Source organism: Schistocerca cancellata, chromosome 1 (genome assembly GCF_023864275.1).
Source record: "Schistocerca cancellata isolate TAMUIC-IGC-003103 chromosome 1, iqSchCanc2.1, whole genome shotgun sequence".
Classification (NCBI taxonomy): domain Eukaryota; kingdom Metazoa; phylum Arthropoda; class Insecta; order Orthoptera; family Acrididae; genus Schistocerca; species Schistocerca cancellata.
In genome coordinates, this window is record NC_064626.1 from 604,836,298 (window position 1) to 604,862,323 (window position 26,026).

Sequence of the window (26,026 nt, forward strand, 5' to 3'; positions counted from 1 at the left end):
TAAATATCATTACGTTTGTTATATAAAATTTAGTGAAAATGTACCATTGGAGTAACATTTCGTCCCTGCCTCCCTCCCTTCCTACTTTGTTTCCCAACGTCCCTTCATGCTACCCTTCCCTACAGTCCCTTGGTTCTTCCCTCCCGCCCCCCCCCCCCCCACTTCCGTGCCTATTTTCCTACTCTCCTCCCCTTGTCCCTCCCCTGCCCAACTAATTCAACGTCCCTCTCATCTACCCCAACTCTGACCTTAGCGTTCCACCCCCGCACCCCCCCTTACTCCCGCCCCCACAGCCTCCCGTATGTCTATCCATCCCCAGCCCATCCTGAGACGGCTGGAAAACTGGGAAATTTATTATTTTATAATAAGGTCTGATTTTTGACTGACCCCTCTGTGGTCTCTATACGACGAAGTTTGTCTGCTTTATTTGAAAAATAGTAATTAAAAATTGTAATGTCTTCTTTATAATGATGGCGTTTACATTTCTCTCTCTTGCGATGGAATAAGTGGACGTTGTGCCTAACATGCTGTACGTCGTTTGTATATGTTCCAAGTCATGTTTCACTCATAACATATTTTACGTTTAATTTTTTCATTGACGATATGACACTTATTGTAAAAAAACAGCAGTAATGTGGTGAAGAATACGTACGATCTTTTGTATATTATAAACACTACGTCCTGGTAGATTTGGATATTTATGATCAACTCTATCTGGCACCAAGCTGAGGTAATACCGTCCTCGAATCTGCTGCCTTCTATCTGGCATGCGACGTCGCAAAATAACATCTTTTGCAAATACGCCTAACGGTAATGTACATGTGGGTATGCATTTTTCTTGCATTGCTCATTTGTATGTGCTTTCCTAAGCATATTGTAAGTAGCTGCACTCAGTGTGTACTTTCGTTCCTGATGTTACATTGGTCTTTTAATATTTATATATAAGCTTTTCTAATTTGTTCAGAAATGGTTCAAATGGCTCTGAGCACTATGCGACTTAACTTCTGAGGTCACCAGTCGCCTAGAACTTAGAACTAATTAAACCTAACTAACCTAAGGACATCACACACATCCATGCCCGAGGCAGGATTCGAACCTGCGACCGTAAGCGGTCACGCGGTTCCAGACTGAAGCGCCTTTAACCGCACGGCCACACCGGCCGGCTTTCCATTAATCACTCAATTTCTTCGGCTTATTTTTTACTCAGTTTACCAATATTATTCAAATTTTTTCCTTTCTCCTTTTTCTTGCACGATTCGCTAGTGTAAGAAGACTTCTAATTACATATAGAAAATTTCTTTTGAGAAGGATCCTCAGTTTCTTCCATCTTTACTCGTGATAACAATGGGCTGAGAACAGTCCAAAGAGTATTACTGAAGTGTGCAACTTCGGCAAGGCAAGAGTCCCCGCGCAGAAGGTAAGCTGCAGTCCACGACGCGCCACACCACCTTTCGTTCCCGAGCGCGCCAGCCAGACTTTTATGAGCGCTACACAAAGCGTTGACACGCGCCGTGTCTTCTGCTGCACTGACTTTTATGCCCCGCTTGTTCTTCTCGGCGTGACGTAAAGCCGAGCTCGGACGACAGCCGTTGCCAGAGCTCTTCGCAACACGCTCTCGAACGCTAGCAGATAGAATTCGATAACAGCGGCGAGGTTTACTGCTTTGAATCCGGGAGCGCTCGGCGACTGGAAATATATAAACTTTTTAACGGTACTGTTTTATATTTCGTACGTTAGGCTGCTGCGCTTTGATGTTAACCATACGTAGGGTATCTGCTTCCTTCTTTTTTTTTCCCTCCCCAGTACGTGCTCTTGGAAATCGTTGCATGAGGCCCCGCAGCAGTGCATCAGCAGATACACGACTTCCCACTCAGACCGCGATGTTTGTTCGAAAGCGAGCTACGGTATCTGCTTTTCAGCTCACGGACAGGCTTTTGCCCTGCACTGTGAAAATTTTTTATTATTTCTGAGCGTGCACTGTGTATTATTTGGCGGTTTGTACGTTGCGCAGTATAATACACAATTTATTTTTAAAAGCACTTTGCAGAGCGAACTACACTGGGTAAAACAGTAAAGCTGAAACGAACGCAACAATTTTAAATTGTCCATTGTTGAGGCTTACACTGTAAAGGACGTTTTGGTGCAACAAAAATAATCCTTCAGTTGGATTTATTTTTCGTTTCTTAGGCACAGTACATATAGAGGTCTTGTAGTTTCATCCTCAAGGATGGGGCAGAGTGTAAAAAAGAGGACGGCCCTAATATGGAATCCGGTGGGATACAAAACCAAATTACGAGTATTTCCCAAAGAGACGATCATTGGCATCTTAGGTCTTTGATGCTGAAGCTTTCTGTTGTAGAGAAATGAATCGAGCATTTCCGAAGCATTATCTGTGATTTCATAGCACTCTCATTTTCGTAAGGGGGGGGGGGGGGCTGTGATTCACATGGTCTAATGATGTGGGGGGTGCCGGTGCATGCTGCCGGTAGCTTGCGGTTGTTTAACACTTTTCACCCACTCTCATTTTCGTAGAAGAAAGCTGTGATTCACATAGTCTAATACGGAATCTTCTGGGATACCAAACTAGATTGCGAGTATTTCCAAAACAGACGATCATTGGCATCTTAGGTCTTTGGTGCTGAAGCTTTCTGTTGCAGAGAAATATATCTAGCATTTCCGCAGCGTTATCGGTGATTTCATTTTCGTACAGGGGGGCTGTGATTCACGGTCTGATGGTGTAGGAGAGTCGCTGTACATGCCGGTAGCTTGTGGTTCTTCTCCTCTTGTTATCTTTTGTATACCGCATTTCCGCAGCGTTATCGGTGATTTCATTTTCGTACAGGGGGGCTGTGATTCACGGTCTGATGGTGTAGGAGAGTCGCTGAGCATGCCGGTAGCTTGCGGTTCTTCTCCTCTTGTTATCTTTTGTATACCATGCAACTGTTGCACAGCGTCACTTGTTATAGTCTCACTTCGTAACCTGAATTATCGCTTTCGCCTGCGAGAACGCAGCATTGTAAATAATATCGTAGGCTTGTTAGGGTCCTGTGATTTTTAACAAACTTGTGTATTCCGTGACTTTACTAATGATTTTTTTCTGTGATACTAGGCTTGACTACAGAAGGTTGTATTTTAAAAAGGAGGCGTACTTCTATTGTTAAAAAGGAAACGACAGACGCCATTGCTGCGAGATATAAGAAAATACTAATTTTTGTCAGTATACGCTCTCGTAAGAGGACGAATCTCCTAATAGTTTAGCACTGTGAAGAACGTTTTATGAAATAATAATTGTTATCTTAAAAGGTAAAACTCTTCTCATTTTTTAAATAAATATTATTCTTATCTTTCCTCTCCTAGTAATTATGATACAAAGTGCAAGGAAGCAGAAGGCTTAAGAATTTGAAGGCTATGTAGTACTGTGTGATCCTGGCTTAATATCATGGTCTTTTGGAATGAACATATTCTCTTTTGTGAAAAGCGAAAATTTGTGGAACTTGCCCTGCCGACACAGACTATCATAGTTCTTCAGAATCGTATCCGCCTGACTTGCTCTTCAATAACAGCGTCAAGAATTTTTCAGAGCTACATTACGACGCAGATCGTGAAAAGCTGTTTATTACGCTGGCTGCTAAGAAGAACTTCAACCTTGAGTGCGCTCGATTGCACCCTGGAGACGCCACGCATTACTGAAAACAATTATAATGTACTCCTTTTCAGCCAAGAAGACAGTAATCAAGATCCACAGCACTAAATATTTTATTTTCAATGAAAAAGACAGATTTATTTAAATTAATGTAATACTGGGAAGGAAAATAGGACCTGGTAAGAGTAGGGTACAGTAGTAATAATTAATTTAGTAGCGGAAAATTTCGAGGCTGCTTGTCTCTTTGTTCTTTTCACTCTTATCAGGAATACTTAATAATTTTTCTAGTGGCCAACGGAGGGTCATTAGACAGTGTTCTAAAATACTGAAATATGCTGTCAGAAGTGAAATAATACATAAGTTTGATAGAATTATTCATCCACCTTTTTGTAAAGAGGTTTAACTTCAGCATGTCTCAGCCAGTGGAGCACTGGTCCAGTGATAAATCACTGATTATGTAAACTATTTAAGATGTTGCTAAATTCACACCACCACCCTCTAATGAACCCAATGGATATTGTACTATAACCACTTAACTGTTTTACTTATAAGGATTCTTTTGTAAATGTTATATCTTCTAGTGAAGTGATGTCGTAACAATTCTCCAGAATTTTTTACATCGAACATTTCGTATTCGCATGTGAACCATTGTGTCATCTGATTGTTGTTCAAATGAAACATTACACGCACATAGGAAACAGCAGCTAGCTGCGTGAATCAAACCATACTACTTCCATGCGATACTGAAGGAATGGTCCACAACGCAATTTGTATTCTGTTGGGACAACATTGTTGTGGAGACATGTAAATGACAGGACACAGAAAAAAATAGTTACGTTACGAGTTCTACTTCCGTCATTCGTTATCGCTACTGTTTCTGTGAATCAGTTTCCGTCCATGAATGTTGTTCTTAGAACTGACAGGATTTGTCACTGCAGTAAATAGCCTTGGCTACAGCGAACCCAGTTCCGTTTCCCTATGAGACCGTACTTCAGCCGGAATGAGATACCAGAAAGGTCTGTGTGCCACATCTGACACAATATGACTGTACTTTCTCCTGATTACGGATTACCTGTTGCATATCCCTCCTTTTCAGTTCTGGTGAGGTGCAAGGCTGTGTTCGTAACCTTGTCTCGTCGGAAATCGACAGGACACGTAACTACCACCTTATACAGCGTGGAGTGCCATCAGACGTGAGTTTTCGACAGTGGCGCTGCTGGTGGCAAAATTGCGTGCTGTCTCTGACCTCATGTATTATGACAGCAGGGCAAAGATAAATCTACTTTCTTTCCCAGAGAAGACGTTATTAGTTGTGATACTCTGTATTTGTTATATTGATACATTTTGCGTAATGAGATGGTCAAGTATCCGCTTGATCTGTGGAATAGTTTTATTTCTACTGTTGTTTAAAATAGCCGTTTTGTGTGCGTGCGTATGTGCGAGCGTGTGATTGTGTGTGTGTGTGTGTGTGTGTGTGTGTGTGTGAAAATTGTACATTTTAGATAGTTCACAGCAACTGGAAATCAATACGGTGTCGCTGAAGATGAATAAGCAGTCTGCTGCTTTATTTTGGACGGTTAAGAAATTACTGCTTGAATTTAAAGGTGGGCATTCATTTCTAAAAGATAAAGTTTGAAACCCCAAATCTTCAACCTCTGTTGATATTGGACAGTAGGCCATTACACGTGTACACTACAGCAGACACCAAAATAAGGTGTGTAATACAGTTTAAACGCATGAGTTATGAGAAAGCGTCGTACAAGATTGGCGCCGCACTTGAAGGTTGCCGACTATAATCAGATTCGAAACTAAGTATCTCATTAATATCTGGACTGTAGTAAAAAGATTTCAGTATTTTCTGAGCTCCAGTTTCATACCGTGTATGAGATTTGATTTCATCACTTCGCGTCAAAGCGTAACAGTAAAGCTCTTGGCCCTGCAACAAAGAGGCCATGTCGATTTTATCTGCCGAATAGTTTGACGCCCTTGTTTTCCGGGGTGCATTCTTATTGATTACCAGGCGGAGCGTAAAAAATAACCAGCTGCAGCCCCTCCCGCCGGAGGTCCGAGTCCTCCCTCGGGCATGTGTGTGTGTTGTTCTTAGCATACCTTAGTTTAAGTAGTGTGTAAGTCTAGGGACCGATGACCTTAGTAGTTTGTGGGCGACTGCTAACAGTTCTTGTAGCTATTTTAGGAAGTGTGTAGCATCCAACGAATAACTCGTAATCAAGAAAATGTACACTGGTAGTGTGTTAGATGTGAAGGGACGTTTACTTGTCACGTAGGAGGGTGAAATGACTCGTAACTAACATATGATTTTATATCGTGAAGACGGTTGGTGACAGAAGACAATTGTAATAAAGTAATGTAAAGTTGTATGGAATGAACCGCTGGGAGACAGCGAAGGGCAGGTTCAGCCACTTAATTGGGAAAGTTTTCCCTACCGTTCGCGCCCTCGGGCACCTTTCCTTCTTGAAATATAAGAGCTGAGTGAGTAACTGTATCTGCTAAGTGTCAGTGACTGTAATGGGAGTGTCTGTGTGTAAGGTGTAGAGTCATGCTCGTGTTGGAGATGATGAGAGAAGGGAGAACGTGGAATCCGGTGCCGGCACATAGCCTGCTGCTCTCGAAGAGCACCATCCGACGGATAGATCGCCATCAACCATGTTACATGACCTCGCTTCATGACACTGCGGAGAGGTTTAGAATTGAAGCCACGACGTTTGGTGCCAAGACTGGTGACCAGGAGCTCCACGCCTGCACCCGTCCTGTCCCTTCTAACGTAGTGGCAAAGGGGAATATGTTACCAGCGCGCAGTGTACTTGGACGGTCACCCATCCACATATCGGCCACGCGCGCATGTAGTCAACTTCGGTGATATGATGGGAACCGGTTTATGCACCTCGACACGCCCGTCGACACTTTGTAATAATAGAGTGTAGACAGTTGTGTGTCATGTACTACCTACGAAAACAAAGGTTATATCGGCTTTGAAACGTGTCTGATGATCAACATTCACGAGCGGTGCTCCAGTGTTTGGGTTCGTGATTTCAATTATTCAGAAATGTAGTGGAAACTCTGTAAGGCACTGAAGATCAAGGTTTCATGCAGAACGGGGCTGGAGAAGGCAGAATTGTTCATGGCGTGGTGCTGAAGAGTTGTACAGAACCGCTGGTGTAAAAAAATACGTTGTCTTCAAGACAACAAATATGAACTCCAATACACAGGAACGTTGAGGATCCGCAGCGTGGGCTGTGAAGCGCAGGAGCGGCCGTCCCGTCTCGCTGGCATCGCGCCACGGGCCGCGCAGGCGTCGGCTGGCGGTGGCTGATCTTCCAGCGGCGGGGACGCGCCGTGTTGCAGCGTCTTGCCCTGTCTTCCTCTTGTAGTCTCTCAAATCCCAATGAATCCATAACAAAACTCTGCTGCCGCGTATCCGCTAATCTAGTGTCCGTTCTCAACACAAAAGTAGAACACTTTTTAAAAAAGACAAAAAAGGCTATGAAGGAATTATCGGAATGGGACGGAAATAGGTGGAAATGACGACCATGTACATACAATTCCAGAAAAATATAATGCTTTGTTCAAGACAAAGAGCTTCACAAACTGACTTCGTCAACAACGCGCTAGCCCGCCTATGGCTGTCATGCAAGCAGTTACTCGACTGACTGACAGAGTTGTTGTATGTTTTGAGACGGTCCATTTGGCGCGTTAGGTAGCCAAACTCTCCAGCTAGTTGGAGGGATCTGGTCGAAACGATTTCAACTGAGGAGAGACCCGGTGACGTTGCTGGCCAAGGTAGGGTCTCGCAATTACGACGGCTAGTAGTAGAAACTTCCGTCGGGAGTCTCATTGACTGGAGGAGGGTTGTCTTTAGTGGTGAGTCCCGCTTCTGACTGAGTCCCGATGACTGCCTGGAGATGCCTCGGACAGCTGTGCGTTACGAACCTCACTCTCGCCCGCCATACGGGCAGACAACCGGGATTGATGGTGTGGTGTGCCTTTTCCTTCCATAGCAGGACCCCTTTCTCTGTCACCCGTGGCACCCTTACTGCACAGCGGTACGTGGACGATATTCTACGCTCCGTTTTGTTGCTCTTAATGGCAAGCCATCCTGGGCTTGCGTTTCAGAAAGATAATGTCACCCGCACACGGTAAGAGTTTCTACTGCTTGTTTTCGTGCTTGCCAGTTCTTACCTTGGCCAGCAAGGCCGCCAGATCTCTCCTCAACTGGAAACGTTTGGAGGACTATGGGCAGGGTCCTCCAATCAGCTCGGGATTTTGACAATCTGACATGCCAATTGGACAGAATTTGGACGATATCCCTTAGGAGGACATCCAAAAACTCTATCAGTCAATGCCAACCAGAATATCCGCTTGTGTAACGGCCAGAGATGGACCAATGTTTTTGACTTGCTCAATTGGTGATGTTCTTTCCCTTGAATGAGTAATCCAATTTTTCTGGAAGTATAATCATTAGTTTGTCCGTACATGTACATCACATCCTCCGATTTCCGTCCCATTCGTTTAATTCCTTCGCGGTGCGTCATTTTTTTTTAAATTAGGATGTATTTCGCTAGTCCCTCTGGAAACTGTCGACGCTATCAGCGCTGTGTCATGTTCCGTCGGAGTAGTCTCGATCGGAAAAATACAGTCGACTGGTACAGATTAGGGTGTCGTGTCTCAAGGAAGCCATTACGACGCTGTTCTAGAGTTTTCGTTCTCACCATCCAAAAAGAGTAAAGCTAAATAAATAAGTTTTTGCTTTGTTTGTGGATACATGTCCGCAGTCGCGGTACTCATTGAAATCACCGCGCCACAGTACAGAACGCCTCTTGAGGAACCAAGAGTAAAGGCGCAGCTCATTGAAAAGTCTGACGTGGGATGCGCCATCTTGATTTGCTGTTCTAGAGGGGTGCTAGGATACTATGGTGTAGGGATTTCAATGGTCACATGTCCGTCTGATCCACAGCGGAGTGTCATCGAAATCTGCAAATCCTGAACTGGCACACGCTTGCAGATAGACGCCAGCTGAACTCAATCGTTGTTAAGTGTGAAACTGTGGCCTATTTTCGGGAGGGAGTGGACTTTGGCTTGGGGGGGGGGGGTTGTGCATGCGTGCTGTTCTAATCAGTCTTTGTTTTATAAAACATCAGTTTACCCTACCAGAGTTCCCACGAAGACAGCAAACCCTAATGCACAACCTCTTGCAGTAATCAACTTGAGATAACAAATCACAGAACAAAAGAAATACATCACAGTAATAAAACAATCTTTTCTACGAAGTCGATACGCGTAATAATATACAGTAAAATCTTACGCTAGATACATCTATACACAACATAGATAAAAAAGATGCTTCGCCCCGCAAATGACTTTACACAAGGGCACCAGAATAAAATAGCAGCAAGCATATTGGTTTCCTAGAACGATCCAGTCTATTATCAAAAAAACCTGCACCATTTACCACGCAGACAATAGACAGGACAATATAATCGGCGTGGAAATAAAGCTACTACAGAAGCTACAAGGAAAACGGATGAACAAGCAGAAGGTGCAGTGGCTTACTGCTAATCCACATTTATCTCACAATGGCCTCGTCGTTTCAAACAACAACCGAGTTCACCCGATCCTTGTACACAACCAAATGGTATTTTGGTTGGTCAAAAATCTGACAACTACGAATGACCACCAACTGGAATTACGGCACACAATAGGATACGGCACTTGATGCTATGCCCTGCATAGCCACAACCGGAATTTTTCGCCGTTCTTCCTCCCTGACTATGAGCTGCCCTTTCCTTCTGAATGCCAGAAGGGAGACGCCATCTCCTGCCACAGCTGGACGATGTCCACGTTACAGCTTGGCGCGCCCGCACTCAGAGCTGCAGTCCTTGGCTGCTGCTTCCACACTGTTCTCGGCTCCATGGCACTCTGATTTTCCTGGTGTTTGTTTTCGTTGGTGATTTTTAACGAACTCCTGCTCTTCTACACCAAACAACATAAGGATTGGCGTAGTGCTGCATCTGGCCTCTCGTCACCACATGCACCCTTGGCGATACATGAGCACGTCACCCATGCCGCCGCAACTAGCTAGTCGAGCGGGAAGAGAATCGTCACACCATGTTTCAGTTTTACAGCTCAGAATCTTGAAGTATAACGCCGTACGTATCACTCTCTTGGGGACAGCAAAGACAATATTAGACTAATTACAGCACACGTACAAGCACTTAAGCAGTCATTCATCCCACACTCCGTTCGCGAACATAATGGGAAGTAACTATGGGAAGTACGCTCTGCTGTCTACCTAATTGTGGTTTGCAGGATATAGAAGTATGTGTAGAGTGTCGTGGCAGTCAATCTTAGGCTAGTTTCCTCTTGTGTTTAAATCTGATTTACTGCGGTATCGCCCAGGGATCGTGGCGCCACACTACGGTCTGCAACACTCATTAGTGATGTCTCGGTGCATTACACAACGACACTCTCAGCACAACACGGAAGTCAACATAGAACCGAGCATGAAAGTGCCCATTTAGTCTCAAACGGAAATATACTTTTGTAAATATTGAACATTGTACTTCAAGAGAATAGTTTATTAGATAGTGCACCAAGTGATGCTTTAATAGTCAGAAATATATGAGGATTACCAAGCGCTCCTCTGGCAAAGGATAGTATCAAGTTAAGTAAATCTTTTTATCATTCATGCGATAAAGTGCACAACTATTTCGTTTGTTTCAGTTCAGGTTAGTCATCATCCATAGCAATCAATGAACCCACGATCTTTAACTGAAGCGCCAAAGAAACTGGTATAGGCATTCAAATACAGAGACGTGTAAACAGGCAGAATACGGCGCTGATATCGGCAACGCCTATATAAGACAAGTGTCTGGCGCAGTTGTTAGATCGGTTACTGCTGATGCAATGGCAGGTTATCGAGATTTAAATGAGTTTGGATGTAGTGGTATAGTGGGCGCACGAGCGATGGGACACAGCGTCTCCAAGGTAGCGATGAAGTCGGACTTTCCCCGTACAACCATTTCACGAGTGTACCGTGAATATCATAAATCTGGTAAAACATCTAATCTCCGACATCGTTGCGGCCGGAAAGAGATCCTGCAAGAACGGGACCTACGATGACTGAAGAGAATCGTTCAGTGTGACAGAGGTGCCACCCTTCGGCAAATTGCTGCAGATTTCAATGCTGAGCCATCTACAAGTGTCAGCTTGTGAACCATTCTACGAAACATAATCGATATGGGCTTTCGGAGCCCAAGGCCCACTCGTGTACCCTTGATGACTGCACGACACAAAGCTTTACGCCTCACCTGGGCCTGTCTACACCGACGTTGGATGGTTGATGATTGGGAGCATGCTGCTTGGTCGGACGAGTCTCGCTTCAAATTGTGTCGAGCGGATGGACGTGTACGGGTATAGAGACAACCTCAAGGATCCAAGGACCCTGTATGTAAACAGGGGACTGTCCAAGCTGGTGGAAACTCTGTGTTGGTGTGGGGCGTGTGCAGCTGGAGTGATATGGGACCCCTGATACCTCTTAACACGACTCTGACAGGTGAAAAGTACGAAAGCAACCTGTCTGGTCACCAGCATCCATTCATGTCCATTGTGAATTCCGACGGACTAGGGCCATTCCAGTAGGACAATGCGACACCCAACACATCCAGAGTTGCTACATAGCGGCCCCGTGAACACTCTTGTGAATTTAAACTCTTCCGCTGGCCACCAAACTCCCCAGACATGAACATTATTGAGTATATGTGGGATCCCTTGCAAAGTACTGTTCAGAAGAGATCTCCATCCCCTCGTACTCTTACAGATTCATGGTGTCAGTTCCCTCCAGCACTACTTCAGGCATTAGTCGAGTCTATGCCACGTCGTGTTGCGGCACTTCTGCGTGCTCGCGGGAGACCCTACACGATATTAATCAGGTGTACCAGTGTCTTTGGCTCTTCAGTGTAGCTTCGTCTGCTCATAACATTTGTAGCTTCGGTTTTCGTTGTGAGTAGGTCAGTAAAGAGAGAGTTTGATGAGCATAGGCTACCATACCAGTTGTGCACCGCAGTTTATTAAGCCATCGTCGACTGAACAAGGCGTACACGTACAGAGAATGCAAGTCCAGTGATTGTGAGCAGAGATAGGGGAAAGTAGTGCCACTCGCACAGCTAAACGCCGCCACCAGGGGCCGCGTTACCTGCGCAGCAGGCAGCTGTATCTCTGCACAATCTGCAAGCGCCAATAAAGAGTCCCGACTACTGTAGACAACAAGGACAGCCTGCAGCGCCTTCGCGAATAGCCGCGGTACAGATAGAATATTTTCGTAGCGACTGCGGCCACGGGCCTGTATCTCCTGCTGCAATCGCGCGGCATAATACGAAGTGTAACGGTCGCATAAACTCTGTCGGAAGGGGGAGAATGGCCGATAAGATTTTATTGGTCGCGTGCGAAGAATGCGTAAGCGAAGGACGTTGGCTGCGCGTAGACCGTTATAGCGCGCTGCGGACAAAGCAGCCCTCCCACTGCGCTTGGACTCAAAGAGTGGGCGGCACACGAGGGACGCTACATAGGCGAGTGATTGAAAACAGGTGCGACGTTACGCGGCGGACGCGTTGTCTGACTGCGCAATGCTTTCTGGATTCTGATGTGTGTGCGTACACGGAACTACATTCTAGTCACTTAGCAAGGCGGGGTTTATCTCTTGATATAAACTGTTAGGAGAGAAGTACGTACATGCTTTCGGAAATCGTCGGGTGTTAATAAGAAAGAATCCGTAGCACCCTGTGTACAGAGGCTGCCATTAATGTAGTGAGTGCATCCCGGCGATCGACGGCTCATTCCAGTACTCACACAATTAAAAAAAATGGTGTTTCGGTGCTCTTCTGGACTCGAAAAGTAGTCAGGTCTGTATAGTCTAGTGTTTGTCTCTCTCACTGCCCTCACCAGAAGCACACATTTAGTGTGCCCTTTTATTATTAGTCCGTGAGTCTAACAAGAAGACCACACGGCAATCGAGTTTTCGTAATTTTTTATATTTATGGTACGCGAACCTCAGAACTCAAAAATTAAACACCCAAAGCTCTTCGATACAACTCGCAAAATTCCTCTAGAAAACTGACTTTGAAGTTTTACGACGGTCTTTGGTACCTCATAGTAAGGACGATCGTCTCGGCGGTCAGTGTGGCACTGAGTTCTACTTGCGGCTGGTATTTTTTAAACAGAGGTGCGTTTTCTGCTGGCATTTCTGTTTAGTGTAAAATACATGAGGACGAAAAAAATCAGTAGCGTTCGAGACTGGTAATCACTATTTTGACTCTCGTTTCGGTCATTATTCTTTTCGGTTTTTTTTCTCCTACACTTCGGATACCTTCGTCATTTGAATTCATAAAACACACACACACACACACACACACACACACACACACACACACACACACAATGGGTAGCAGGGACAATTATTCTCGCCGAAATTTGGCCTGTGGAAATGAAAATACGTAATAGATCCTGAACGCTAAGCACTTCGTAAACATTACGGCATAAGAAACTTCCTGGCAGATTAAAACTGTGTGCCCGACCGAGATTCGAACTCGGGACCTTTGCCTTTCGCGGGCAAGTGCTCTACCATCTGAGCTACCGAAGCACGACCCACGCCCGGTCCTCACAGCTTTACTTCTGCCAGTATCTCGTCTCCTACCTTCCAAACTTTACAGAAGTTCTCCTGCGAACCTTGCAGAACTAGAACTCCTGAAAGAAAGGATACTGCGGAGACATGGCTTAGCCACAGCCTGGGGGATGTTTCCAGAATGAGATTTTCACTCTGCACTGATTTTCCATCTGAGCTCTTTATATTCATGCAGGTGGTTCTCTTTTCTCCAAAGATCTCTAATTTTCCTGTAGGCGACATCTATCTTACCTTTAGTGATATATGCTTCTACATCCTCACATTTGTCCTCTAGCCATTCCTGGTTAGCCATTTTGCACTTCCTGTCGATCTCATTTTTTAGACGTTTGTATTCGCTTTCGCCTGCTTCATTTATTGCATTTTTATATTTTCTTCTTTCATCGATTAAATTCAATATCTCTTGTATTACCCAAGGATTTCTACGAGCCCTCGTCTTTGTACCTATTTGATCCTCTGCTGCCTTCAATATTTCATCTCGCAAAGCTACCAATTCTTCTTTTACTGTATTCCCTTCCCCTATTCTTGTCAGTCGTTCCCCAATGCTTCCTCTGAAACTCTCTACAACCTCTGGCACTTTCAGTTTATCCAGGTCCCATATCCTTAAAATACTGCCTTTTTGAAGTTTCTTTAGTTTTAATCTGCAGGCCATAACCAATAAATTGTGGTCGAAGTCCACATCTGCCCCTGGAAGTGTCTTACAATTTAAAATTTGGTTCCAAAAGTTCTGTCTTACCACTATATAATCAATCTGAAACCTTCCGGTGTCTCCAGGTCTCTTCCGTTGTTACAGTCTTCTTTCATGATTTTTAAACCACGTGTTAGCTCTGTGCAAAGTTATGCCAGGCGGCTTCCTCTTTCATTCCTTTTCCCCAGTCCATCTTCACCTACTATTTTTCGTTCTTTCCGTTTCCTACTATCGACTTCCAGTTCCCCATGACTATTAAATTTTCGTCTCACTTAACTATATGGATAATTTCTTTTGTCTCATCATACATTTTCTCAATCTCCTCATCTGCGCAACTAATTGGCATATAAACTTTTACTACTGTGGTGGATGTGGGCTTCGTGCCTATCTTGGCTACAATCATGCGTTCACTATGCTTTTCGTAGTAGCTTATCTGCGTTCCTATTTTTTTATTCATTGTTAAATGTACTCCTGCATTACCAGTACTTGATTTTGTATTTATAAACCTTCATTTACCTGAGCAGGAGTACTTTTCCTCCTGCCACCGAAGTTCACTAATTTCCACTACATCTAACTTTAACTTGTCCGTTTCCCTTTTTAAATTTTCTAACGTATCTGCCTGATTGAGGTATCTGACATTCCACGCTCCGAGAGCATTCTGAAATACAGCATTCACACCACACAATGCAATCACAAAAGGCTTGGAGTCTGTGCTGGCGTATTTGAACACAAACGCTGATAAATCTGTCGGCTGGTGCTCCACGACAAAGCGCCTGTTCACAGCTCAGTGACCAGAAATGTGGGCTCATCAAGCTTCACCTTATTAGCTCATAATTCAAATGTGTCCCTGGCTTTCTATTTGGAACCCGTATACATTTTAGCGTGGCGCTTATTTCACGTCTGTCAAGCAATCCAAGAAATTACTGAAAGTAAAGATACAAGCTTAATAGAAATTAAGGGAAAGTTATTTTCTCAAACCGTCCTCTCTTCTTTCAGCTGTGTGACGTGTTACAGTTCAGTAGACTTCAGCTCTGTTGTATCGGAAAAGTGACACGAACATAGTTGAACAGATTCAAAACCTTGCGAAGTGTTAAGTTCGTGACTGATGAAATAAACAGCGAGTAAGCGGCAAGTTTTTTTTCGATATGAATGTGTATACGATGCGGGTGAGGGTGCGGGCGGTATGGCATGGTATGACGTAGCCAACTCAGCACCTGGTGACAGTGACTTTCAGTTGTTCGCAAAGTTAATGGAAGTCACAACGAGAAGAAATTTTGCTGGCAACAGCCTTCAAATGCGACAAGAAAGCACTTGAAAGAGTAGGTAGAATTCTTCGATTTTGGAATTAAAAATGTAATGTATTTGTTCACGAATTGTATTAAAGTTATGCTGTTTCTGCGAGATGGTTATTTTATATATGGATGATTACACGAAAATATAGTGAACTGTTCGTATAAAGTTTCACACCATCTGCATATTTGCGAAGGTATGCGAGCATGTATATGGAGTGAATGTGCTGCGCGGTGACCAATTGCAGGAAGCTATCCGTGAGAGGATGAGGAGCAAAAAATGTCTTGTAGGCTTATTGTTGGAAAAGCATTTTTTCTGTGCTGCAGGGTATTTATTAATTCATTACGCTTGTACAGCATAGTCTAGTGCACGACGTGTTGTGATGAGGCCCACGTTAAACAGTGTGTTCGGAACAGCCCAGACGGGCTCCGAAGTACGCGCGCAAACGACGCTGTAGCGACTAATGCGCACTTCCAGTGTGTCATCGTGCAACTGTCCGCAGCTCGTGCTCTTGCGGTAGCGTTCTTGCTTTCCGCGCACAGGGTCCCGTGTTGCGCACAGGGTCCCGGGTTCGATTCCCGGCGCGGTAAGGGATTTACTCTGCCTCGTGGTGACTGGGTGTTGTGTGTTATTCATAATCATTTCATCATCATTGACTTGCAAGTCGCCGAAGTGGCGTCAACTAAAAAGGACTTGCAATACAGGGGCCGAACTTCCCCACATGGGGCCTCCCGGCCAACAATGCCATACGGTCATTTCATTTCATCGTGTAACTGAATGGCGCCACAGTTAGCACGAATGCGTTGTTACTGTGTCTGCATGTTCCAAATGGGTCCTGAAAATACTTCTTTCAGGTGCCCCCAAGGTAGAAATCTAAAAGTTGCGGCTGGACTACTGAGATGCCTCAGCATGGAACTATGGTACTGAGCTGGAGCACTATCATATAGTAGCCACTTTATTCTTCGTACCCCCAGAGGCACGTCTTCCAGCAGGAGAGGCAGAGTCGCCAGTACGAAACGCAGATGAGCCTCGCCTGCGATGTGATGTGGAGGGATGACTGATCACACGAGGCGGTTGCCAATAATCCCTGCCCACACAGTATGGCTGATGGAGCTAAAACAATAGTGAAGGCGGGACATTGCACTTCCCTGGTGCCTTCTCATATGAGTTCTGAGTCATTGAAACCTATAGGCCCCTACCGTCAAAGATCTTTTATCTCCACCTTAAAGTGGGTGTACCATGAAACGATACTGACCATGTGTACATACCATAGAAATTGCTCCCTATCCGCTCAGGTAGAGTTTCCTGCAGTGCTGTGTTGCTCCATCCAATAGACTGTAACTTGTCTTCTATGGTTTTCGGCTTCTTTTCTCCGCAGTTACAAACATACAGGTTTTATAGTCTTATTAAGACCAACCGCTATTAATATCTTCAGTTGTCTCTGGAACAATACGGCATTTTACTCTTACAATTTTGTTTGCTGGGCTCATGAACACTTATCATGCTTCAACTCGCTAATATAAACAGTATTAATTCGTATCGTTACTAATGATTTCTTGTTGTGTACGTCATTGGTACTGTTCTTCCACGTATGTGTGTTAAAATCTGCCGCGAGGAGTGGACACCTCCCGCCGGAGGTTCGAGTCCTCCCTCGGGCATGTGTGTGTGTGTGTGTGTGTGTGTGTGTGTGTGTGTGTGTGTGTGTTGTTCTTAGTATAAGTTAGTTTAAGTATTGTGTGAGTCTAGGGACCGATGACCCCAACAGTTTGATCCCTTAGGAATTCACACTCATTGTATTGTTAAAATCTAACAAACAGCACTTCACTAACAGTAAACGTATTCACGTTTTTGTGTGTTGTGAAGAACCACTCTCACCTCGCTATTTCGTGTGTTTTCTTTCCTTATTTTGGGATGATTTCCTATTTTATTTGTTTTGTTATTGGTGGGAGCGTCTGTGTGTCTTGACTGTTTATTTTTTTCGACTAGTGCGCGCGCGCTCGTCTGTGTGTGTGTGTGTGTGTGTGTGTGTGTGTGTGTGTGTGTTTGCGTATGTGTGTGTGCGTATTTTTTATAAAAATATAAACACACACACGCAATAGTCAGAAAATACAAACACACACACACACACAGCAATAGCAAACGCTACCACGAGTACCAGAAGAAACAAGAGACGAACGCATCCCGCAATAGCGAAATGGCAGTGGTTCTTCATAACACACAGAAAGGCGAATGTGTTTAGTGTTAATGAAAGTGACACAGCAATAGCAAACGCTACCACCAGTACCAGAAGAAACAAGAGACGAACGCATCCCGCAATAGCGAAATGGCAGTGGTTCTTCATAACACACAGAAAGGCGAATGTGTTTAGTGTTAATGAAAGTGCTGTGTTTTAAAATCTAACATCTATACGTGGAAGACCAATAACAATGACGTAAACATCAACAAAAAAACGTTAGTAACTATAAGAGTTAATAATGTTTGTGTAAGTTGAAGCAAGAGAACTGTACATGATCTTAGCCAACAAAACTGTATGAGAAAGAAATCATATTGTTACAGTGACATCTGAAGATGCATTAGAATAAAGTGAAATGCTTTTGGTCTTAAAATACTTTAATTACAGATACAAAAGACTATATTTAACCTATGCAACTTAAGACGTTGCTGCTCAAACCTAACTCTAATCATCCTCCTGATGATGCAGTGTGTGTGATGTTTCCGGAACGACGCACTGCAAGTCGCGTCCGATACCGACTGTGGTCAGAACAGATACCAGAAGATATCACCATTCCGCTCGGTTCATTTCCTGCCTCCTAGGGAATGCTTCCATAATGTGGCGCGGAGTACTCGTGCGTCATCGTTTCATTGACGAACCCATCGTCGAAATGTTGACTGCTGGACTGAACAATAGATTAGAGTATCCTGTTCTGATACTGCAAAATTCTCAAGTTACCCTTGATCGGGATGAGAGACAGCTGACATCCGTACATGTTAGCGGCTCGTAAATATCTCACTGCTTAACACATTGGACGCGTATCTGAGAGTTACATTGATACCTTACTGCCTCCATATTGTTCTGCGACTATCATCAAAAGTCAAACTAAACCTACACTCGCCGGTGAAAACATTCTGTCATCATTAAACCATATTCCATTCCAAATATTTGTTCTCCAGTTACAGTGCGTGGGCGTTTTTGCTGTAGGTCGCAATGGACGCCTAGAGGCTAAACTGATCGTGTGGAGGCGGTGTGGTACTGAATTGTGTGGTACTGAATTGCCTAACCTCATGGTGGCTGCAAGCCATAATATGTAGTTACCGATTTTCAGCTGATATGGTTGGCTCAGGGTAGAGATTATAAAGCATGTCTCTGATGATTTGTGCCTCACGATAGAGACTGAAAACGTACGGATGACATCGCTGTGGTGTACGCCAATTCTGTGCGCGTGCTGTCTGATCTTGAAATGAGCCAACGCGGGACAGATGTCTCTGCCCCGTTACACAGGTGAGTCTATTTAGTTGTTTCCTGTGATCGAAGGAATACTGTGAAAGAGATTTACGATTCAAAATAATAATAATATATGTTATGGTAGTGTTGTCAAATATTTTTCAGCACTTTGCTTCTGAAATGTCCTTCTTGTTTTTGTTGTTTTGGTCTTCAGTCCTGAGACTGGTTTGATGCAGTTATCCATGCTACTCTATCGTGTGCAAGCTTCTTTATCTCCCAGTACCTACTACAACCTACATCCTTCTGAATCTGCTTGGTGTATTCATCTCTTGGTATCCCTCTGCGATTTTTACCTTCCACGCTGCCCTCCAATACCAAACTGGTGATCCCTTGATGCCTCAGAATATGCCCTACCAACCGATCCTTTATTCTAGTCAAGTTGTGTCACAAATTTCTCTTCTCTCCAATTCTATTCAATACCTCCTCATTAGTTATGTGATCTACCCATCTAATCTTCAGCATTCTTCTGTAGCACCACATTCGAAAGCTTCTATTCTCTTCTTGTCTAAACTATTTATCGTCCATGTTTCACTTCCATACATGGCTACACTCCATACAAATACTTTCAGAAACGACTTCCTGACACTTAAATCTATACTCGATGTTTAAATTTCTCTTCTTCAGAAGTGCTTTCCATGCCATTGTCGTTCTACATTTTATATTCTCTCTACTTCGACCATAATCAGTTACTTTGCTCCCCAAATAGCAATACTCATTTACTACTTTAAGCGTCTCATTTCCTAACCTAATTCCCGCAGCATCACCCGATTTAATTCGACTACATTCCATTATTCTCGTTTTGCTTTTGTTGTATTTCGTCTTATATCCTCCTTTCAAGACCATGTCCATTCCGTTCAACTGCTCTTCCAAGTCGTTGCTGTCTCTGACAGAACTACAATGTCATCGTCAAACCTCAAAGTTTTTATTTCTCTCTCTGGACATTAATTCCTACGTCACATGTTTCTTTTGTTCAGGTCCTTTGCTGTCTCTGACAGTATTACAATGTCATCGTCGAACCTCTAAGTTTTTATTTCTTCTCCGTGGATTCCCACTCTAAATTTTTCTTTTGTTTCCTTTACTGCTTACTCAATATACAGATTGAATAACATCGGGGAGAGGCTACAACCTGTCTCACTCCCTTCCCAAGCACTGCTTCCCTTTCATGTCCCTCGACTCTTGTAACTGCCATCTGGTTTCTGTACAAATTGTAAATAGCCTTTCGCTCCCTGTGTTTTACCCCTGTCACCTTTAGAATTTTAAAGAGAGTATTCCAGTCAACATTGTCAAAAGCTTTCTCTAAGTCTAGAACTGCTAGAAACGTAGGTTTGCCTTTCCTTAATCTATTTTCTGAGATAAGTCGTAGAGTCAGTATTGTCTCACGTGTTCTTATGCTTCGTGTTTCTACGAGGGGCGTCCAATAAGTAATGCAACACATTTTTGTCGGTCAGTTTCGGTTGAAAAAATGCGGACTTTGGTGTGGGATATCGTGGAACATTACCGCTTAGACCCTGTAGTTTCACGAAATTCCTGTATGTGGTGGCGCTATACGTAACAACCAAAATGCCGTCTGTAACGGAGGTGCGTTCCGAACAGAGAGGTGTCATTGAGTTTCTTTTGGCGAAAAACCAGAACATTGCAGACATTCATAGGTGCTTGCAGAATGTCTGCGGAGACTTGGAAGTGAACAAAAGCACGGCGAGTCTTTGGGCGAGGCGTGTGTCGTCATCCCAACAAGGCCGCGCAAACCTGACTGACGTCCCACGTGCCGGCCGACCATACACAGCTGAGACTCCTGCAATGTTGGAACGTGCAGACACTTTCAGTCGAGGTGATCAATGGATCACAATGAAACACCTTGCTACTCAACTGGACGTCTCTGTCGCCAGTACTGAGACGCACGTCTGCCAATTGGGGTACTCAAAGTTGTTGTCCGCTGGGTTGTTCACCGCCTAACAGAACACTATATAGAGCAACGAAGGTTCATCTGTGTGGAACTGCTTGCACTTTGCGAGGCTGATCGTGACAGTTTTTTTGTAAAACGATGTCACAGACGATAAAACACCGGTTTATCACTTCGTACCAGAAACAAAACGGTAATGCATGGAGCGGCACCATACCATCTCTCCTGCGAAGAAAATGTTCAAAGCTGCACCCTAAGGCTGTTAAGTCATGGCGAAGGTCTTCTGAAACTCCGAAGGTTTTATTCTGTTGATGTCCTCCCTGATGGTGCAACGATGAACTCTGCAGTGTATTTGAAACGTCCCCTTAGAACAATTTATACAAGACTGTGCTTAACCTGACACACAATATTATTTAGCGCAACGCAATCTGACTATCAAAGATCCCTGCAAAAGAATGGCCCTGAGTAACATTAAACTATACCTTTCACAAATCACTTACCTCACAAAAATCTCCGTTACTCGAACTACTGCAATACGGCGAGCGCCACTACTGCCAGCTAAATAAAAGATTCAAACTACTGAAGGCACTAACTACTGATAGGGATAGTTAGCAAATGAAAGATTTTAATAGAGAACAAACACTGTATTTACCTTAATATCATCAAAAGTCATAATGTATGTAATTTCAAAACTCCGTCATCTCTCTCCTCACATCCACCACTGCTGGTGGCTCACCTCTAACTGCCCAACGCTACGCGCTGTTAACATCCAGCTGCCCCTCTACAATGGCAGACAACAATGCAAACTAGCCACAGACTGCACACAGCACAGCCAGTGATTTTCGTACAGAGCGCTACGTAACGTTGCCAATAAGAAAACATAAACAGCCTACTTACATATTGTGCTACCCTCGGAAAATTGAAGAAACGACTTCAGCTTGTTCGTTGCCACAAAAATGCAAATGAACTTCTCCTTCTCCATGAGAACAGAAGGCCTCACGTAAGTCTGCGGAGTCGAGGGGACCTCACAAAACTCCCTTGGTCTGTCCTTCCTCATCCACTCTAGTGATCGAATCTCGCACGATCCGACTTCCATCTGTTTGGGACAATGAATTATGCGCTCCAGGTGAGCAATCCGTGCTTTCAGAAAAAAAAGAAAAGTGTTGCATTACTTATTGAACAACCCTCGTACATTAATCCCTTCATAACTGCTCTGTGTGGCGTTGATATTTCCTTTTATTCTGAAATTTACGCGGTTTCCGATATAAAAAGATAAATAAATGCCTTTAAGCCAAAAGACTGTGAAATATACATTTCGTCCGATCCTGCGAACTCCCGTGGCGTCGTCCGGAGTGTTATGGTAGTCGCGGGCAGAATCCACGCACTCTTTGCGGTGTTCGGCGCTCGAGGCAAACTGCGCCGAGTTCTGCTCGGCAGATTTACTCGGAAACGTTTATCGGGGGACCCGCATTAACCGTGTGCGCTGCCGCACCACTAAATCAATGTAATTAAGGGTCGCCAGCTCCGCTTTCACCCGCGAGACAGGGCTAAACTCCTCGCTATTCCAAAGCTATGTAACTCTTTAACTGCTATCAGAAAAATTCCTGTATCCGACCAGTGGACTCTAAAATGCCTCCAGCTGGCCTCTAACTGCTTACGCCGGTAATCAGTAGAACAACAGACAGGAATACCGCTTAACGTCAGTTGGCGAAATGTTGCTCATAAACACCACACTCAAATTTCTACGGAAACAAATGGAGTTTACTGACTTCTATAAACCTCGCCAAGGCCGCTTCGTTCATGGAAAACCATCTCCAGGCAACTCCTTGATTCGCTGTCTATATTTCTAAACTGCTAACTCGGTTCACTTTGCCTATCTATTGGCTTCAAAAAAAAAAAAAAAATGGTTCAAATGGCTCGGAGCACTATGGGACTTAACTTCTGAGGTCATCAGTCCCTTAGAACTGAGAACTACTTAAAGCTAACTAACCTAAGGACATCATACACATCCATGCCCGTGGCAGGATTCGAACCTGCGACCGTAGCGGTCTCGCGGTTCCAGACTGTAGCGCCTAGAACCGCTCGGCCACACCGGCCGGCTAATGGCTTCCAGAGACAATGAAACATTGATTTTCAGCATTTCGTATAGTTACTGACTGAATTTAAAAATTTATAATGCTATCATAATATCCTCGTTAACAGGTGTAATCTTATGTTAAAACTTTAACACCGTAAAAAAAGCACGACAGTTACTAACTGTGTATAGTCTAGACGCAGTGTAACTCACAGCGCACAAATACCTAGACGACAAACATCCAGAACTTGAGAATGAGAGCAGTTAACCACCTGTAACAAACTTTACCCATAAGTTCAAACCTTTACGAAATTTCTTCTCGCTGGCACCCCTCACGATATCATTAGAAGACAAAAGTTTATCGCCTACGATATCTTCGCTGTTCCTGCCGTAAGACTGCCGCTACAGGAATGACCTTTTAATTTATTACTTCTTTATTACTAACTCTATCGGAAGACATTTTGCAGCCAGTATCCACAAGAACTACGGAATGTACATGCAAAATTATGTAAGGAACGATCAAAAAGTTTCCGTTCGAAGGCCATACGGTCCAGAATCAGTATGCTAAACAGGCAAAATCGCCATGGTCACTGAGGCAGCCTCATCAACGCATTAGGTTAAAGATACACGTTTGGAGGAAGCCTGCGCCCTGCTGCGTAAAGAATTCCGTAACTTTTATCTATTTTTTTTATGTCGACGTAACTGTCATCAAGGAGTGTTACTGAATGAAATTTAAAATGTTTCTTTGACACCGCAAACGGTCGTCAAGACACAGTGGCCGCGCGGAATTAGCCGAGCGGTCTAGGGCGCTGCAGTCATGGACTGCGCGGCTGGTCCCGGCGGAGGTTCCAGTTCTCCCTCGGGCATGGATGTCTGTGTTTGTCCTTAGGATAATTTAGGTTAAGTAGTGTGTAAGCTCAGGGACTGATGACCTTAGCTGTTGGTTGGTTTGGGCAAGGAGACCAGACAGCGTGGTCATCGGTCTCATCGGATTAGGGAAGGATTGGGAAGGAAGTCGGCCGTGCCCTTTAAGAGGAACCATCCCGGCATTTGCCTGGAGCGAATTAGGGAAATCACGGAAAACCTAAATCGGGATGGCCGGACGCGGGATTGAACCGTCGTCCTCCCGAATGTGAGTCCAGTGTCGAACTACTGCGCCACCCCGCTCGGTACCTTAACTGTTAAGTCCTGTAAGATTTCACACACGTTTGAACATTTTTTAACTAATACAGTGAAATTTTTAAAAGGTTGCATAACTAGCTACTACGGACTGAGTTGTCATTTTGTGATTATATCTGAAAATAATGACTCAGTGCGTCGAAACTAGTTATGTAACTTTTTAAAAATTTCATTGTTTTAGCGACTGTGGCTTGATGGCCGTCTGTGTTGTCAAATAAACATTTTAAGACAATTGGTTCAATAGCTCCAAGCCCTATGGTACTTAACATCTGAGGTCATCAGTCCCCGAGACTTAGAACTACTCCAACCTAACTAACCTAAGGACATCACACACATCCTTGCCCGAGACAGAATTCGAACCTGCGACCGTAGCAACAGCGCGGTTCCGGACTGAGGCGCCTAGAACCGCTCGGTCACAGCGGCCGGCCGTTTTAAATCTGTAGCTGCCTGCTGCACTTCCTCGTCCGTCAGTAATCGTTGATCCATCAAGGCCCTTTTTAAGGAACGGGAGGCGTTATAATCGCATGCGGAGGGATCAGAACTATAGGGGCGGGGGCTCGAGTGTCTCCCATTTCTCCCTAATGGCTGAGCGTGGCTTCACAGACCAACCGACGTCTTGCATCGAATCGAAGCCAGCACGGAACTAAGCGCTATTCCACAACGGTAGTTTTCGACAGATATGCTGCTTCGCATACATCCTTCACTCTCCTATGGATGTCTACCCGTGTCTGCCCAAAGACAGCCAAGGAAACAATAACAGCAGGTTGGTTATGTTTGGAAGCATTTGGTAATGCCGTTGCCATAGTTCACGTTTTCACATTTACCGTACGCACATCGGAGAGATAGGAATGCCACACTAACGTCTTGCCTGCTTCTCGGCGCTTATACACTGAAGAACCAAAGAAACCGGTACTCCTGCCTAATATCTTGTAGGATCCCAGCAAGCATTCAGACGTGCCGCAACACGACGTGGCATGGTCTCGGCTAATGTCTGAAGTAGTGCTGGAGGGTATTTACACGATGAATCCTGCATGGCTGTCAATAAATTCATAAAAGCACGAGGGCGTGGAAGTCTCTTCTACAAAGCATGTTGCAAGGCTCCCATATATGCTCAATAATGTTCATGTCTGGGGAGTTTGGTGGCTAGCGGAAGTGTTTGAACTCAGAAGAATGTTCGTGGATCTACTCTGTAGAAATTATGGAGTTGTGGAGTGTCGCATTGTCCTGCTGGAATTGCTCAAGTCCGTCGGAATGCACAATGCGCATGAATGGACGCACGTGATCAGACAGGATGCTTACATACGTGTCACCTGTCAGAGTCGTATCTAGACATATCAGGGGTCCCATATGACTCCAACTGCACACGCCACATACCATTACAGAGCTCCCACCATTTAGAAAAGTCCCCTGCTGACAAGCAGGGTCCATGGATTCAGGAGGTTGTCTCCATAGCCTTACACGTCCATCAGCTGGATACAATTTGAAACGAGACTCTTCCGACCAGGCAACATGTTTCCAGTCATCAACAGACCAATGTCGGTACTGACGAGCGCAGGCTTTGTGTTCCACAGTCATCAAGGATGCAAGAGTTGGCCTCAGGCTCCGAAAGCCCATGTCGATAGTGTTTCGTTGAATGGCTCGCACGCTGACACTAGTTGATGGCCCAGCATTGAAATCTGCAGCAATTTGCAGAAGGATTGCACTTCTGTCACGCTGAACGATTCTCTTCAGACGTCGTTGGTCCTGTTCTTGCAGGATCTTTTTCCGACCGCAGAAATGATAGCTCTGATGTCTCTAACATCTAACATTCCTTTCCCTAGACATGTTACCATGAAACTTCCTGGCAGATTAAAACTGTGTGCCCGACCGAGACTCGAACTCGGGACCTTTGCCTTTCGCGGGCAAGTGCTCTACCATCTGAGCTACCGAAGCACGACTCACGCCCGGTACTCACAGCTTTACTTCTGCCAGTACCTCGTCTCCTACCATGAACTTCATAGATGTAAATATTAGTACTTACTCCAATAATGAGCATCATATTTTCATCCAAAAATAAGTT

At 44.5% G+C, this 26,026-nt stretch overlaps 1 protein-coding gene across 1 annotated transcript in view; it reads left to right on the forward strand.

The window, feature by feature from the left end:
• Positions 1–26,026, forward strand: part of LOC126182543 (leucine-rich repeat-containing protein 4-like) — a 1,045,219-nt gene that overhangs the window by 176,574 nt on the left and 842,619 nt on the right. The gene's annotated exons all lie outside the window — the stretch shown is intronic.